Consider the following 7,286-nt stretch of genomic DNA (forward strand, 5'->3'; position numbering starts at 1 on the left):
GCATGGGAGCGTTGGCAGGCCTTCTGGTATTGGTCTCCTTGGTTTGCCTGTGGTATATATGCAAGATCAGAGTCTCACAACAGCATAATGCAGCCATGACCATTCAGGCCTTTACAGCCATTGAAGCAGGACAGTCTCCCCAAGCATGGTTGGCTACCATAAAAAGCTAAAATGTTACCCTCAGGATGCAAGGCTAAGCACTGCACTCAGGGTCAGCCGCTTTGGACCCAGAGAAGAGCAAGTCTGATTGCATGCGGGTTGATGCCCCAGGTCCCGCCTCTGAGGAAAAGGTATCAGACGGGTCTGATGCTCTTTGGGTGGATGACACCTAAATGAACATTGGTACAAAGTCCCAATTTATTTCTAATATCAGAGATCAGACCTCTACTCTTGCCTGATGCATTTAAAACAAAAAGGGGGAACTGTAGAGAGCTGCGTAATGCCGCACCTTGAAGATGGAGCTGGTTTCCGCCTTCCACCTTCCTGGTGGTAAGTGCTCTCTGTCACAAACAACTCCATATTTGGCTAAGGCTGAGGATCTGGCTTGCTTCCGTGTATGTGGACCTATCTGCATTGACCATGAGGCATGCTGGGGTTGGCTACCCAGAGGCTATTTAAGCTGTGGGCTGGCTTTCCCCAGGGTCAGATGATTGTTCAAGGTTCCTGAATAAACTGCATTGAAAAAAAATAAATAAATTTCTTAAACTGATGAAATAAAAAATTAAAAGAGAGAAAACATATCCGTAGAGAGAGTAAAAATAAAAGTAAACATTTTCCAATAGAGATGTCTTACTCCTGAATAGATTTCTTGAGGTATTTTCTAGTTTGTGTGTACGTGACTGCATTGCTATATGTTGATATAATTTCATGCAAGAAAAAGGCAAGAATAGTGCAAAAACTTTCTCAAAGGTTGTATCAATATTCAACAGGATTTTTTACAATGTGTTCACTCTACCATAACTCTTCATTCTTTATTGTTCTTCATTCATCTCTTTCATTCATGCAGGCTGCACAAGTAGGCACCAAAATACCCATGTACATGAATGGTTCCTTCTGAGCTTTTGAGAGTGTATTTGAAACATCATAGATCCTTTTTCCTGATTGTTTTAGCAAACATGTTATAACAAGAACATTCACTTAAGCATAATTCAATAAACAAGAATGAAAATGAAATGCAACTTTGATTTAATATCATTACTTATTTCAGAAATCTCACTAACTGATCCAATAATGGCCTTTGTAGTTTTTAATTGGTCTTTTCTTGAACTTGATGTTTTTGAGAAACTGGTGTGGTAATTATTAGATAGAGATTAGTTTTGATTACCTAATTCTTCTTCTAGTGAAAATTAGGAAATATATTTTTAACAGAACATCAGACCAAATAGAAAGCTACAAAGGAATTGAAGATTACCTAAGATAATTTTGCTCTTTGACTGACAACAGTCTGATTCTCCATGACTGAAAAGTTCTATTCAGTCAGTCTGCATAATCTTCAGCATAGATGTACCTTTTATAGAGAATTTCTGTTCATATTAATTATTCTGTACTCATCATTTTGGATACATGTATATACCCATAATTCATGCCTTTATCAGATATAGAAATATTCATTCCAAGAAAATATCTGTTTTCAATCACCTTGACAAGAACAAATATTTTTCTGAAATTTTTTTCCAAGTTCATAAAAAGTAGGTTCTTAAGGTGTATAGTATTTTTGCCTGGCTTTATCAGCCTAAGATGAAAATCTCAGGTTCATCAATGTTGTTACTTATTTAGTAATCTCCTTTTAAACATCTGGAATATTCATCAGCACATCAAAGTTATATGAACAACAGACCCCATGATGATTTCCTTCTAGATGAATCATACTAGTAACATCAGTAGAATAATCTTAACATGATACTGAAGTTTTCTGTCTTAAAGATAGTAGAATACTGAGAGGAATGCACGTAAATATTATCAGAGGAAAATAGCTGATGCAGTTTCAAATAATTGTTTAGTGAAAATGGATTTATATAATGACTCTAGAAAAAAATTACTGCGTTATTTCCTACAATTTAACATGAAAATCTAATTTACCGTGAAGATGTTCTGATTCCAAACCTCATACCTCCCAACCAAGTGATTTTGGAAAAGTCACTTCATTTCCCTCAGTTTCTATTTAACTACATGTAAAGGAAACAGCAATATAATTTTTATTACCCAGAAAAATAAGTTTGGTAAGTTGCAAGAAGTTATATTACTATAAAGATGATGATATTTACCCAAATAGGGTTATAATAGCAGTTTTGTGGATTGAACAACAAAAATCACTTTATTTTGTATTCCATTTTCTTTTTTATATTAAAAATAATGGCTTGGGCATTTAGACTCCTGTGGACTTGCAAATCTGGCCTGGCCTTGAAAATGGGGAAATCCAAACATCCTTAAGACATTAAGTGTCTGTCTTAATGTCTCACAGTATAACTTCCAAGTCAGAAGTTTTGCTCTGTTATCCAAAAATCTCTGAGAGTTTTCAGGTAAGTTCTAAGGCTCTCTTTTAGCACAGGCTCAACATTAGATTTATATTTCTTAGATATAAATTTTAGTGAGGATCTACAACTTCTAGCTAGACTAATATGTTAAACAAATTAATGCAAATTTGCCTTTCCAGAGGTGCTAAATAGTGTTTAGTTTTAAGCTATATCCAAATCACTTTGAGTAAGCTGTAATGTTACTCAGTTAACTTGAGTGATTGCAACTTGTGTGGAGATGGTGTTATAGCTGTTTGTGAAATACAAGGCAATCTTACAACACAATTCAAGTAATGAAAATTGAACTAAAAATCATAAGAAATGGAATTTACTCAAATTGCGAAGCAAGTGTGACTCAATCCTATTGCTCGAGCTCTTTCGGGAAGACTGAATGGAAAAGTTCCAGTAGCCTGTTTCCTTAAATGCCCTGCTCTGCCAACTCTGGGAAATTAAGTTACTTCAAGTTGCCTACTTTTCTTCCTTTCTTACTCTCTCTGTTAGAGATTTCACTACAAACCACATGTGTATTAGTTTTAGTCCTACAAAACTTTCTTTGTAATTGCTCTTGGCAAACCCTTGTACTTATTTGAGTTATTTTGGTAAAGATTATTAATGAAACACATCTAATTTTAATGCACTTTATGGAAAGACAGTTATAACCAACTCATAATACTTCCTTTCTTGAACCAGCACCTTAGGTTTGGACTATCTCTGGTACTTCAAAAAACAAATTTCTTAAGCCACCACTATCTGGAGCTTGTCCTAAGCTCCATGTTGAAAATGTCCAAGAAGAAACATACGAGCTCTGAGTTTTAGGTAATGATGCTCAAGCCTTGGTTCATCTAGTGTTCTACATATTGATTCTCAATAATATTTTTATTAATTTTTATTTTTTATATTAATCACAGGTTATTTACTTTTTATCCTCAGCTGTAGCCCAATCCTCATTCTTTTCCTCCCTCATCTCCTCCCTGCCCCTTTCCAAGTCCACTGCACGGGGCAGTACTCCCTCCCTTCCATTTGACCCTAGCTTGTCAAATGTCTTCAGGACTGGCTGCCATGTCTTCCTCTGTGGACTAGCAAGGCTGTTCCTCCCCCCAGGGTGGGGGGGAAGGTAAAGGAGCTAGTCACTGAGTTCATGTCAGAAATACTTACTGCTCCCCTCATTAGGGAAACCCACTTGGATACTGAGCTATCATGGGCTACATCCTAGCAAGGGGTTCTATGTTATATTCATGCATGGTCCTTGGTTGGAAAAACAGTCTCATAGAGGACTCCCGTGCCCTGACATATTTTGTCCTTGTGGACCTCCTGTCCTCTTCTGGTCATATTAACTTCCCCTTTTATCATATGATTCCCTGCACTCTGCTGAAGGTTTGGTTATGACTCTTTGCATCTGCTTTGATATACTGCTAGGTGGAGTCTTTCAGAGGCCCTCTGTACTAGGCTCCTGTCCTGTTACTTGTTTTCTCCTACTTCCCATGTCCATCCCATTTGTCTTTCTAAGTGAAGATTGATCATCTTACTCCAGGTCTTCTTTCTTGTTTATCTTCTTTAGGCATATAGATTTCATTATGTTTATCATATCTTATAGATCTATATAAGTGAGTATATACCTTGGGATACCTCACTCAGGATGATCCTCTCTAGATCCCACCATTTGCCTGCAAATTTCATGATTTCCTTATTTTTAATTGATGAGTAGTATTCCATTGTGTAAAAGTACCAAAATTTCATTATCCATTCCTCCATTGATGGACACCTCGGTTGTTGCCAGGTTCTGGCTAGTATGAATAAAGCTGCTACAAACATGGTTAAGCAAATGTCCTTGTTGTTTACTTGAGTGTCTTTTGAATATATGCCTAGCAGTGGTATAGCTGGAACCTGAGAAAGCGCTATTCCTAATTGTCTGAGAAAGCGCCAGATTGATTTCCAAAGTGGTTGTACCAGTTCATATTCCCACCAGGAATGGAGGAGGGTTCCCCTTTCTCCACAACCTCTGCAGCATGTGTTGTCACTTGAGTTTTTGATCTTAGTCATTTTCATGGATGTAAGGGAAAAATCACAGGGTCATTTTGATTTGCATCTCTCGGATGGCTAAGGACATTGAGCATCTCTTTAGGTATTTCTCTCCCATTATATATTCCTCTACAGAGAATTCTCTGTTTATATCTGTACCCCATTTTTCAATTGGATTGCTTGATATATTGCTTTTTAATTTCTTGAGTTCTTCATATATTCTGGATATCAGCCCTCTGTCAGATATAGGGTTGGTGAAGATCCTTTTCCAGTCTGTAGGCTGTCATTTGGTTCTGATGACAATGTCTTTTGCTTTACAGAAGCTTTTCAGTTTCATGAGGTCTCATTTATTGATTGTTGCTCTTAGAGCCTGTGCTGTTGGTGTTCTGTTCAGAAAGTTATCTCCTGTGCCAATGAGTTCCAGTCTCTCCCCCTCTTTTTCTTCTAACCGATTTAGTGTGTCTGGTTTACGTTGAGGTCTTTTATCCACATGGACTTTAGTTTTGTTCAGGGTGGTAAATATGGATCTATTTTCATTTTTCTGCATGTAGACATCCAGTTGGACCAGCACCATTTGTTGAAGATGCTGGCTTTTTTCCATTCTATGGTTTTGGATTCTTTGTCAAAAATCAAGTATTCATAGGTGTTTGGGTTTATTTCTGGGTCTTCTATTCTGTTCCATTGATCCACTTTTCTGCTTACATGCCAATACCATTCTATTTTTATTACTATTTCTCTGTAGTACAACTTGAGATCAGGGATGGAGATACCTCCAGATGATCTGTTGTTGTACTGGATCATTTTGGAAATTCTGGGTTTTTTGTTTCTCCATATGAAGCTGAGAATTTTTCTTTTGTGGTCTGTAATGAATTGTATTGGTATTTTGATGGGAATTGCATTGAATATGTAGATTGCTTTTCGCAGGATGGCCATTTTTACTATGTTAATCCTACCGATCCATGAGCACAGCAGATTTTTCCATCTTCTGATAGCTCCTTCAATTTCTTTCTTCAGAGACTTGAACTTTTTTTCAAACAGGTCTTTCACTTGCTTGGTTAGAGTCACACAAAGGTACTTTATCTTATTAGTGGATATTGTGAAGGGTGTTGTTTCCGTGATTTCTTTCTTGGTCCTTTTGTTTTGGGTATACAGGGGGGCTTCTGATTTTTTTGAGTTAATTTTTTATCCAGCCACTTTGCTGATGGTCTTTATCAACAGAAGGGGTTCTCTGGTTGAATTTTGGGGGTCACTCATGTATGCTATCATATCATCTGTGAATAGTGAAACTTTGACTTCTACCTTTCTGATTCGTATCCCCTTGATCTCTTTACTTGTCTTATTGCTCTAGCTAAGAATTCGAGTACTATGTTGAAGAGATATGGAGAGAGTGGGCAGCCTTGTCTTGTCCCTGATTTCAGTGGGATTGATTTAAGTTTCTCTCCATTGAATTTGATGTTTGCTATAGGCTTGCCTTGTATTGTCTTTACTGTATTCAGGTATGTGCCTTGTATTCCTGATCTCTCCAAGACTTTAAACATGAATGGGTGTTGTAATTTGTCAAATGCTTTTTTGGCATCTAAGGAGATGATCATGTGGTTTTTCTCCTTTAGTTTGTTTATGTGGTGGATTACATTGATGGATTTCCATATATTAAATCATACTTGCATTCCTGGGATGAAGCATATTTGGTCATGGTGGATGAGATCTTTTATGTGTTCTTGGATTCAGTTTGCAAGGATTTTATTGAGTATTTTTACATCAATGTTCATAAGAGAAATAGGTATGAAGTTCTCTTTTATTGTTGGGCCTTTGTGTGGTTTAGGTATCAAGGTGACTGTGGCGTCATAGAATGAGTTTGGTAAAATTCCTTCTGTTTTTATTTTGTGGAACAGTTTGAAGAGAATTGCAGTTAGCACTTCTTTGAAGGTCTGGTAGAATTCTGCACTGAAACCATTTGGCCCAGGGCTTTTTTAAAAAGGAAGACTGTTGATCACTGCTTCAATTTCCTTGGGGGATTTAGGGCTATTTAATTTTTCTACCTGATCTTGACTTAATTTTGGTAGATGGAATCTATCAAATAAAAAAATGTCCATTTATTTTAGATTTTCAAATTTTGTGGCATATAGGCTTTTGTAGAACAACCTAATCATTGTTTGGATTTCCTTGGTGTCTGTCGTTATGTCCCCCTTTTCATTTATGATTTTGCTGATTTGGGTAGTTTCTCGCTGCCTTTTAGTTTGCTTGGCTAAGAGTTTGTCTATCTTTTTTATTTTCTCAAAGAACCAGCTCTTGATTTCATTGATTCTTTGAATAATTTTGTTTCTAATTGATTGATTTCAGCCCTATATTGGGGCTGTCTGTTCCTTTTGGGTGTGCCTGCTTCTTTTTTATCTAGGGCTTTTAGTTGGACCATTAAGTTGCTTGTATGAGATGTTACAAATTTATTCTTGAACGCAATTATTGCTATGAATTTTCCTCTTAGCACTGCTTTCATTGTGTCCCATAAATTTGGGCATGTTGTACCTTCATTTTCATTGAATTCTAGGAAGTCTTAAATTTCTTTATTTCTTCCTTAACCCAGCTGTCATTGAGTAGCACGTTATTCAGTTTCCATGTGTATGTAGGCTTTATATTGTTTCTATTTTTGTTGAGATCCAGCTTTAGTCCATGGTGGTCAGATAGAATACAGGAGATTATTTCAATTATATCTGTTGAGACTTGCTCTGTGACCAGTTATATGGTCTATTTTTGAGA

This window comes from Meriones unguiculatus, chromosome 15 (genome assembly GCF_030254825.1).
Source record: "Meriones unguiculatus strain TT.TT164.6M chromosome 15, Bangor_MerUng_6.1, whole genome shotgun sequence".
Lineage (NCBI taxonomy): Eukaryota > Metazoa > Chordata > Mammalia > Rodentia > Muridae > Meriones > Meriones unguiculatus.